At 52.4% G+C, this 11,174-nt stretch overlaps 1 long non-coding RNA gene across 1 annotated transcript; it reads right to left on the bottom strand.

Annotated features, from left to right (window-relative positions):
• Window positions 1-3,971: 3,971 nt before the first annotated feature.
• LOC115894899 lies at window positions 3,972-10,814 on the bottom strand. The gene is made up of 7 exons (XR_004055132.1): window positions 10,719-10,814; window positions 10,520-10,593; window positions 10,120-10,274; window positions 9,404-9,564; window positions 8,685-8,796; window positions 8,472-8,570; window positions 3,972-4,103 (listed from the first exon to the last, which is right to left on the bottom strand). It is a non-coding gene; the product is annotated as an uncharacterized LOC115894899 (long non-coding RNA).
• Window positions 10,815-11,174: the final 360 nt, after the last annotated feature.

The following is an 11,174-nucleotide window of genomic DNA, read 5'->3' as shown; positions in this document are numbered from 1 at the left end:
GGATAGGAAGGGATTGGTGTCATGAAAGTACATGGTGGTCCAGCAAAGACCAGCATTGCTTCCCGAGGCTTTGGGATTGTAGCAGGACGAGCCACAGACAAAACTCCTCAGACACCGGGTTAAAGAAGGAAGAGGTTTTTTATTTGTCCAGGAGTGTCGGCAGACTCACGTCTTAAGAGCCGAGCTCTCCAGAAAAGAAATGCTTGGCCTTTTTAAAGGCTTACAACTTTAAGGGGTCCACGTGAAAGGGTCGTGATGAATCCAGCAAGCGTGGGAAACGTGACTGGGGGCTACATGCATCAGCTAACAGAACAAAAAGTTTTACAATGCTTTTTTCATACAGTGTCTGGAATTTACAGATAACACAAGTAGTTTAGGCCAGGGGTTGATGTTATTGTTATTACTTTGTTTAACTCCTAGGACCAGGTGCTGGTGCCAAGGTTGTCTGGCTATTTATCTTACTTTTGTTTCTTTCTCTCTTTCCTCCTGTCTTGTGAACTAGGCAAGGTGGGGGGCGGGAGGAGGGCAGCAGGAGGAGTAGTGGTCTCCGTCCTTATCCCCCACTTTGAGAATTTTCACAAGTAGTGGGAGTTCTCAGTTTTATTATTTGAAGGAGCAAGTGTAATACACAGGACAGCAGCAAGCAAGTTTCTGTTACTAGTAATACACTTACAGTGAAGGTTTTAAATTTTCTTATAGCTGGAAACTATTTTCTAAATAAAGACCTAGGATCAAACCTGTGTTAAACCTGTACAGGCACGTGTATCAACTTTGTCATGTCCTAAGCAGGTTAGTTTTTTTACTGGGTCTTAAAAGCTTTTTCTTTGCGAATAACACAGTTTGTTTTTTTTTTTTTTTTTTTTTTTTTTGAGGCAGAGTCTCACTCTGTCGCCGGGGCTGGAGTGCAGTGGCCGGATCTCAGCTCACTGCAAGCTCCGCCTCCCGGGTTCACGCCATTATCCTGCCTCAGCCTCCCGAGTAGCTGGGACTACAGGCGCCCGTCACGTCACCCGGCTAGTTTTTTGTATTTTTAGTAGAGACGGGGTTTCACCGTGTTAGCCAGGATGGTCTCAATCTCCTGACCTCGTGATCCGCCCGTCTCGGCCTCCCAAAGTGCTGGGATTACAGGCTTGAGCCACCGCGCCCGGCCAAACACAGTATTTTTTAATAACAGAAGTTTTTTTGTTTTTTTTTGAGACGCAGTCTCTCACTCTGTCACCCAGGCTGGAGTGCAGAGATGCAATCTCGGCTCACTGCAAGCTCCGCCTCCTGCGTTCACGCCATTCTCCTGCCGCAGCCTCCCAAGTAGCTGGGACTACAGGCGCCACCACCACGCCTGGCTAATTTTTTGTATTTTTTAGTAGAGACGGGGTTTCACCATGTTAGCCAGGATGGTCTCGATCTCCTGACCTCGTGATCCGCCCGCCTCGGCCTCTCAAAGTGCTGGGATTACAGGCGTGAGCCACCGCGCCCGGCCCTGTTTAAGTTTCTTAGAGGAGCGGTTCTTCTCCCCCTGCGCTTTGTAACTCTATTTAGTGACTTAGCCTTCAGTGAGAAACTGGAATGCAGATACGGCAGAATCTTGCTGCTTTTAACTTCCAGTGTGACCATGGGCTCCTGGGAGCCTAATGAGAAGGTGCCGGGTCTGCCCTAGTCTTTACATTCTTCAGCTCCTGTCAGTCTGACGAAATCGATGTTTGGTTCCTCCAAGGTGCGCCAGCCCTTGGCCGACGGCCTCTTTGTCTCGCAGCCGTGGCCATTTCGTTTATTGCCTTTTGAACATTTCCCTTTCTAGTGCCCTTTCTTTCTGCATCTCGCACATTAATCTCTCTCCAGCCTTGTCCGGCTCTTGAATCCTTGCTTAGCTTGACTTCTTTCGTGTCTACACCCACGTCCGCGTCCTCTCATGCTGCTAATTTTTCTTTTTTACACTTACTCTTAGTCTTTCCTTTTCTTTTGCTCTTTCCCAGTTTTGTTCCTTGGTCACAGTTAACACACACCTTGGTGGCCACTTTTCTAGACTAGGTGGTATTTGTGCCCGCAGCTTGTGCTTGACGTTACCCTGGGCTTGCTTTACAAATGAAGTATTTACTATGTACTGATGTTCAGCAGCCTCAGGGTTAAATGGGTGTAAAGCCAGAATGCTTTATAGAGTCCCTTATAAAACTGACTTAGGCTCTTGTCAGCTCCTTGAAGCATTCCTGAAATCTTTTTTTATATTACTTGCTTTTTTCTACCAACTCTTAGCCTCTGCAGAAGTGCTTCTCAGTACCTCTGCAAACGCTGAAGCTGAGTTGCATTCTCTGGGTCTTTTTTTCCCTTTTTCCTGGAGTTCAACAGGCTCTTTTCTTTGTATAATTTTTCATTCACTTGGAGGGTTAAACAGGCATACCGAGAGTCAGTGTAAATGTTTACAGTGCTACCTTCACTGAGTTCTAAGGCCCTAATTAAAGCAATGAGCTCAGCTTAACGACAGTGTCCAGGGTTACCACCGCATACTCTGCACATCTCTCTCCTTGTGGGTTGATGAAGCTGTTCCTGTCCACGTATAGCTCCTAGTCTACTGATGCCCAGGCTGGTCCCGGAGGTCAGGTCTACTAGAGTAAACTTGAGTCCAACACCTCCACACAGTCATGCTCGACAGGGCTCTGGCTGCCGGGAGCAAGGTGGCAGGTTCAGGGTGTTTCCAGTTTAGTAGATTAATGGTTGAAATGGACTAATAGATGAAAGTCTGTTGCCCCTCCGGATGTGGGCCTGGTCATTATAATAGACAGGTCCTCGCAACTCCCTGAGAGGCATTTGCATAGCTCGAGCAAGACCAGATCTGAGACGGCCACTTGACTGTCTTGACTTCCTTCCTTGGCTTCTCGAGGCTCCGATCCTCCCCTTCGAGGTGAGACCTGGGGCATGTTAGCTCCTGAATCTAGTTTCTGAGGGGGCTGTTGGCCTCGGTAAAGTGGGGTAAGCTGGGACATATGGAGAAATAATTTATATTATCTCTGGCGGTTTCTGCAAAACTGGCTTCTCTTGCTGTTTCTGGGACTCCTTGTTTAACTCTGTGTCTGCTGGTGAAGCTGCTCTTCCTTTTACTTTTGGCTTTCTTGCAATAAGCTGTTAAACAGGGCTAAATTTATGCTGGTTTTGTCTATATTATATTTAACCATGAGTCAATATAAAGAGATTTGATCTAGGTATGTTCTCCGACCCCTGTCACCACCTTAAATACATGGCCAATTGTTCTCTGTCTATAGTTCCTTCGGTGGGCCATCCAACACCAACAGAGGGCAATTCTAATTCACACAGAGTTTTTAACCCCTAGGGAGTTAACTTAACTCTATAATCTCCTGCAAAACCTTTCTTAAGGTTCTGTAACATGCATTTTAATAGAGTAAGTTTTGGTGATTTGATGACTTTCCTTTTATTTTTCTTTTCTTGATTTTTTTTTTTTTTTAACACAGTTCCTAGCGGAGTGGGCTTACTTTGTGTCTGACCTATTTTTCTCTCGAGACAAAACAACATTCACACTACAAGAAGGAAAGGGTAAAAGGTGACTCACTTGTCTAATTCACACTAAATCAAAATCAAAACTAAAACCAAAGTGTCGTTAAAGGCACACCTGTTCGTCAAGCAATTTAAACCAAGTCAAAATCAGAACCAAAACCAAACTGCCAATAAAGGCATGCCTGTTTATCAAGCAATTCAAGTCAAGTCAAAATCAACACTAAAACTGAAGTATCAAGCAATTAATTCAAGTCAAGTCAAAAACAAGAACCAAAGTGCTGGTACAGGCACCCCATGGGTGATCAGGCCACGCTTTCACTCAAATGGAGTGGGCAAGCTCCAAAGACCAGTCTTACCAAGTTTCAGATGTCCGGACTTAAAGTGCCAGTTCCTTCCCGGTGTTCAGCCACTGTGTTGGTCCTCCACGGGGGCCTGCTGTGCACTGCTCTGATGAGGCGTTCCACCAGGGCAAATGCCTACCCGGGAGTGCTCTCAGGATCCACATGGCTCAAGCTGGTCAGAGTCCCCCGCAGGGATGCTCTACAGGGCAGGCATAAGCTGCCTAAGGGGCTGCCTCGACCATCCATTAATCACCTCGATTCCTGGTCAGGGAACCAAGAAATGTAGCAGGATGAGCCACAAACAAAGCTCCTGAGACATCAGATAAAGAAGGAAGAGGTTTTTTATTTGTCTGGGAGTGTCGGCAGACTCACGTCTTAAGAGCCGAGCTCTCTGAAAAAGAAATACTTGGCCTTTTTAAAGGCTTACAACTTTAAGGGGTCCACATGAAAGGGTCGTGATGAATCCAGCAAGCGTGGGAAACGTGACTGGGGGCTACATGCATCAGCTAACAGAACATAAAGTTTTACAATGCTTTTTTCATACAGTGTCTGGAATTTACAGATAACACAAATAGTTTAGGTCAGGGGTTGATGTTATTATTACTACTTTTATTTTAACTCCTGGGGCCGGGTGGTGGTGCCAAGGTTGTCTGGCTATTTATCTTACTTTTGTTTCTTTCTCTCTTTCCTCCCGTCTTGTGAACTAGGCAAGGTTGGGGGGAGGAGGGCAGCAGGAGGAGTAGTGGTCTCCTTCCTTAATGCCTGTCTTACTATAATCTCTTAATCCTGTTATCTTCGTAAGTTGAGGACGTACATCACCTCAGGACCACTGTGATAATTGTGTTAACTGTACAAATTGATTGTAAAACGTGTGTTTGAACAATATGAAATCAGTGCACCTTAAAAAGAACAGAATAACAGTGATTTTTAGTGAACAAGGGAAGACAACCATAAGGTCTGACTGCCTGTGGGGTGAGGCAAAAAGAGCCATATTTTTCTTCTTGTGGAGAGCCTATAAAGGGATGTGTAAGTGGGGAAAATATCACTAAATTATTTTCCTAGCAAGGAATATTAATACCCTGGGAAAGGAATGCATTCCTGTGGGGAGGTCTATAAATGTCTGCTCTGGGAATGTCTGTCTTATGCAGTTGAGATAAGGACTGAGATACACCCTGGCCTCCTGCAGTACCCTCAGGCTTATTAGGGTGGAGAAAAACTCCGCCCTGGTAAATTTGTGGTCAGACTGATTCTCTGCTCTCAAACCCTGTTTTCCGTTGTTTAAGATGTTTATCAAGACAATACGTGCGTGCACTGCTGAACATGGACCCTTATCAGTAATTCTGTTTTTGCCCTTCGCCTTCTGATCTTTGTTGGACACTTATCAGTAGTTCTGTTTTTTGCCCTTTTAAGCACGTGATCTTTGTACCTCCTCCCTGTGCTTACAGCCCTTCCCCTTTTCAAACCCTTAATAAAAGGTTGCTGGTTTTGAGGCTCGGGCGGGCATCACAGTCCTACCGATATGTGATGTCATCCCTGGCAGTGCAGCTGTAAAATTCCTCTCTTTGTACCCTTTCTCTTTATTTCTCAGCCGGCTGACACTTACGGAAAATAGAAAGAAATATTGGGGGCGAGTTCCCCTGATAGGGGACCGTGAGCACACCTCTCATCCTGCATGAGGCGATTGAGCCTGCAGACCCTGATGCCAGCCCACTCCACCGCAGACCACACCTGAGGACGAAAGGGCAGCAACCCTTCTGCAAGGAGAATCCTGCTGTCCATGGCCCTTCTCTCCACACCCAGCCAGTCATGGGCAGAGGACAGACAACAGCCTGCACACCTCTCCCCTGCAACTCTGGCCCCGTCCTTCAGCCCAGCTCACCGGCTCTGAACCGGCCTGTTCAGAAAAATGAGGGGCGCATCCTGGACCTGAGGCCCTCCATAGGGAAGGTGGGGCTGAGAGTTCCGCTGGAACTGCAGAGGTAGGGTCATGTTGCAGCAAATCTAGCTTATCCTCCCCCAGAGAATGCACATCCACTTCTGGGTGCACCTCTCACTTAAGGCCACCCATAAGAGGCTGCCCAAGTTGGAGGTCCAGCTCCCAGTTCTGCTGAAAGAGAACCCATGGACTGAATCTGGGCTCAACAACTCTGCAGCCCAGGCCTGGCCTGAGGGTCTTACAGGCCCTGCAGTTTTCAGCTGTGCTTGCCTCGGCCAGGCCCTGGCGTCACCATACCATCTGGGGAGCTATAGGCCTGGGGTGGACGGGCACAGGGCCCAATGCTGGGCAAGAGAGCAGAGGGCTAGGGGCCAGGATCGGGCCCTCCAGGCAGTGGTTGGGAGGGCACAGGGCACAGGGTGGGGGTGGGGGATGCCAAGGGTGCTTCTGACCAGCCAGCAGGACTCATAGGGCGCAAGTCTTGAGCCACAGATCTCAGGACCAGTGAGGCCTGGGCCACTCTCCTGGAGGCATGTGCAGGCCATTGGAGGGGTCTAAGCAGATGGACCTTCCAGGAAGGACAGGTTGAGGGGTGTCCTTCCCTTGGCTGCTGGCAGGCAGAGAGCAGGCTCCAAGGGTAGGGCCAGAAAGCAGAGTTTACAGGGCAGTCGGGGGGGGTGGGGGGTGGACTGGCTGCAGTGCCAGGTCTGATGGGGACAATGCACTTGGCTGTCCTCCAGAACAAACCAGGACCTTGCGTCCTGCTGTTCTTGGCCACCCTTGCCTCCGGCCTGTCCACCTCTCCGGGCCCAAAGCCCCAGATGATGCAAAGGCCCTCCAGTCACCAATTCCATACTCCTGGCCACAGAAGGTCCTCAGGGCAGTAGTTCTAGACTTTCCTACCATGACCCACAGAACAAAGTAGATTTTACATGGAGGTCCAGTGTGTGCGGGTGCACACACACGCATCTGTAACTGATCCTAAGGAAGGAGACCACCACTCCTCCTGCTGCCCTCCTCCCCCGACCTTGCCTAGTTCACAAGACAGGAAGAAAGAGAGAAAGCAAAAAGTTAGAAAGAAACAAAAGTAAGATAAATAGTCAGACAACCTTGGCACCACCACCCGGCCCTAGGAGTTAAACAAAGTAATAATAATAACATCAACCCCAACCTAAACTACTTGTGTTATTTGTAAATTCTAGACACTGTATGAAAAAAAGCATTGTAAAACTTTTTGCTCTGTTAGTTGATGCAGGTAGCCCCCAGTCACGTTTCCCTCGCTTGCTTGATTTATCACGACCCTTTCGCGTGGACCCCTTAAAGTTGTAAGCCTTAAAAAGGCCAAGAATTTCTTTTTCGGGGAGCTCGACTCTTTAGACATCAGTCTGCCGATGCTCCCGGACAAACAAAAAACTGACATTTATCAGTTCCCCAAATTAAGCATAAGAAATTATAAAAGTATTATTTGGGAACTGATAAATGTCCACATTAAAATGAAATCTTCACAATTTATGTTCCTCTGCCGTGGCTCCAGCCGGTCCCTCCGTTTGGGGTCCCTGACTTCCTGTAACAGTCCCTGTTTCTCCTGTTCTTAGCCTCATGGCAGCTAGCCCAGAATCCTGGTCTGTGCTGGCCCAGGGAGAAGAGCTCCTATTTACTAAAACCCATCCACACCAACTCAGGGGGCACAGTGGGTGGGGGAGACAAAGGCGGTGTGTTACCATAGCCCCTGGTGTGGACGTGGGGGAGCGTGGTGGGGCGATGGGTGTGACCCAGGCCTGGGCGAGCAGGGCAGGTATAGAGGCCTTGGAGGTGCTGGAGCAGGCGTGGCCTGGGAAGGGCGTGGTGGGGACGGCAATGGGGCGGGGAGTTAGCAGGCCTGTTAGGGGCAGAGTCTGGGATAAGTAAGGGCATGGGGGATGCGCTGCGGGTGACTACTGAGTGGGGTTGTGAGAGGAGGGCCTGGCACAGGCCGGGTGGGGACCCAAGGGCGGGACAGGAGCATGACCGTGGCGTGTCCCGAGCCTGGGCGCAAGTGGGGAGGGTTAGTGGGTGTGGTGGGTCTGAGCTGGGGGAGGCAGAGTGTGGGTTGTGGGCATGCGCAAGGCGTGGCGTGGGGATGAGTCAGGAGGAGGTGGGGCTGGGGTGGGACTGGGGCCTGATCAAGAGTGAGGTCAGCGGCCGGGCGCGGTGGCTCAAGCCTGTAATCCCAGCACTTTGGGAGGCCGAGACGGGCGGATCACGAGGTCAGGAGATCGAGACCATCCTGGCTAACACGGTGAAACCCCGTCTCTACCAAAAAAAAAAATACAAAAAAATAGCCGGGCGAGGTGGCGGGCGCCTGTAGTCCCAGCTACTCCGGAGGCTGAGGCAGGAGAATGGCATAAACCCGGGAGGCGGAGCTTGCAGTGAGCTGAGATCCGGCCACTGCACTCCAGCCCGGGCGACAGAGCAAGACTCCGTCTCAAAAAAAAAAAAAAAAAAAAAAAAAAAAAAAAAAGAGTGAGGTCAGGGCAGGGAGGGGTGGGGCCTGAGCGAGGGCGGGGACAAGGTGGGGCACGTGAATGGGCTGGTTGTGGGGGGGTCAGGAGGAGGCAGGGTGTGGGTGGGGCGGGAGCTTGAGTGGTAGCACGGCAGGGGCGGGGTCATGAACGTGGCGTGGGTGGGACACCAACCCTGGTGGCAGGCCTTACCTTGGGGCGGGGTCAGGGCAGGAGCCCCTAGCTGCTCTAGATGACTGGGTACCTGGTGTCTATAAGGGTGTCCGAGTTGCTGGGGAGGCGCTGCAGTCCCTGAGCAAGAAAAGGATGCTGGGGAACAAATCCTCCACCTCTGTGGAGGCAGCAGCCTGTCAGGGCAGTTGGGCTAGGCTCCCCAGGTCGCCCCACTGACAAGGTGACGCTGACCTGCACTCTTCCTCAGTGTGTGGCACTCATCTTCCAGCAGAGCTGAGATGGGACAGTTCTTTCTGGTCCCTGGCTGTCAGCACCACCATGGAGCTCAGGGAATCACCCGGATCTGGGAGTGGAGCCAGAGGTGGTGGCCTCAGCCTGTGCACCAGCCCCCTGTCCCCACAGTCTCTGGGCACCCCCAGGCCTGAGGGTACTTCTTGTGTTTGGCCAATTCCCATCCCCTCTGCCTAGAGCCTTGTGTGGTCTCCGTTCTCCCCATTCTCATCACCAGCCCCCAGCCCTGCCTCCCAGCACCTGCTTTGCACCCCTAAGGCCTGGTCCCCAGCCCCACCCCCACAACCACCTAGTGTGACCCCGGCTTAGTGGCCATGGCTTCTGTCAGCGTGGGCTTTGCACCTTTGGTGGAGCCTGCTGAGAGGCAACACTGAGGACCTTTAGGGACTGAGCCCTCCTTCCAGGGAGGCCCATCTGCAGAGCCAGGGGCCTGCTTGATGGACTCAGTGTGCAGGTGGGGCAGAGGGACTCACTGTAGGTGATGGGGTTGGGAAGGCAACATGGGCCACGATGGAGATTTTGACCATGGAGCTGGGCACTCCGTGGTCCATAAGGCCTCAGACTATGATCTGAAAGCAGAGTGGGGGACAACTCACCCCACCCCACCCCACTCCCACCCGGCCCACTCAGCGATGGGCCTCCCCCTCCCACTGGCTCACCTGGGACACCTGGGGTGCAGAGCACAGATTCCTACTGAAGGGCTTGGCAGGAGAGAGCGACCATGGCCACCTCCACCGGCCCATCCTCAGCAGCTCCCCTGCCTGGCTGTTGTCCCTGTTTCCCACTTGTCACAGGCCTCCTTGGTAACCTCCGGGAAAGGCTGCAGCAGAGCCACAGCACCATTGTTCACCAGCAGGTCTATGGGGCCCACGCTGACCAGCGCCTGCTCAGCGGTCTCCCAGTGACCCAGATCCACGCACATGGGATCTAACCCGTAACACTGTGGGATGCTGGGCAGTGGCCTGGGGGGTGGCCTGCCAGGCGGGTGAAGCATCCCTGAGGGTGGTGGGTGCAGGCACAGGCCACACCAACTGCATGCCTCATCTCCTTGGGGAGGCCAACCAGGTCAGTGCTGGTGCGGCTCACAGCCCCCACTCTAGCTCCCAAGGTATGCAAGGCCTTTGCAGGTTTCCACCCTGTCCCTGGCAGTGTTGGGGGACTCGGTGGATAAATGGCCCTGCATATGTGGTCAAGGCTGGGGTCAGGGAAGCAGGCAGGAGTGGGAGCTGCGGCCCCTGCTGCCCAGAAATGACCAGTGAGGGGCTGGAGGCCCAACAGTGGGCAGAGCCCGAATCTGAGACCCAGCTGACCAGCAGCAGGACTAGGGAGGCCCCCGAGGGCAGCCCCTCCCACTGGACCCAGGGAGGAGGCCTACCTGTGTGGTCTGGGTCTGGAGGTTGGCCTGGGGAAAAGACAAGCTCACTCCTCTCTTGGGGGTCTTATGTTGACCACGGAGGGGCTGGTGTCCTGTCCCAGTGGGTGTCCTGTGCCAGCCAGGGTGGAGAGCAGTTCAGGGCCAGGGCCCAGGGCCTGCAGTGAGTGGGTGGGTTCAGCTGCAGGGGGGAGCCTGACCAGTGGGACTCAGGGCCTGCACCAGGCCTCTGTGAATCTTGCAGCCCGGCCACCTTGCTCTCCCAGCCAGTCCCTCCTGTACCTCCACCTCTCCTGTTCACACCCACCTTCCCCTGCCCCAGTCACCAGGGCCATTGCAGCCCGGCCACCTTGCTCTCCCAGCCAGCACCTCCTGCACCTCCACCTCTCCTGTTCACACCCACCTTCCCCTGCCCCAGTCGCCAGGGCCAGAAGGCTGCTGAACTTCAGCTGCATGGTGCTGACTCCCAGCCTGGTCCTGCAGTGAAGAAAAGATGTGCAGGTTTATAGGTCTAGGCTGGCAAGTGGGGCCAGGTGACCTGGAAGGGGCACCGGGAGGTGAGCAGGGCAGAACCATTCCCCTCAAGAGGTAGCCCTGCTCACCTACTCCCTAGGCCTGCCAGCCAGAAGCTCCATCCTGGGTTCTGGAAAAGAAAGAAAAATTGGATTGCATGTGTGCATGTGTGCGTGCAGTACTGTGGCGGGGAGCGGGAGAGGGACAGGGCAGTAGAATTTTGGTGTCTTTCCTTTTTTTTGGTCTGAACAGAAATATTACCTTGTAACAGCTTCTACTGGAAGGGGAAATCTAGCTTCCCCATCAGCTGGGGGTAGGGCAGTGGATGACATGGGGATGGGGCATGGACTGTGACTCTGGCCCTGCGTAGTTACACTGAGGTTTAACTCTTGCAAAACGGGGCCTGGCCAGGTATCAGGGGAACCCACCTGCAATATTTCAACGTAAGTTCTATTTTCTTTTTTTTTTTTTTTGAGACGGAGTCTCGCTCTGTCGCCCAGTCTGGAGTGCAGTGGCCAGATCTCAGCTCACTACAAGCTCCGCCT

Source organism: Rhinopithecus roxellana, chromosome 19 (genome assembly GCF_007565055.1).
Source record: "Rhinopithecus roxellana isolate Shanxi Qingling chromosome 19, ASM756505v1, whole genome shotgun sequence".
Lineage (NCBI taxonomy): Eukaryota > Metazoa > Chordata > Mammalia > Primates > Cercopithecidae > Rhinopithecus > Rhinopithecus roxellana.
Note: the sequence above shows the minus strand (reverse complement) of the source record. Positions and strands in the feature narration are given on the sequence as shown.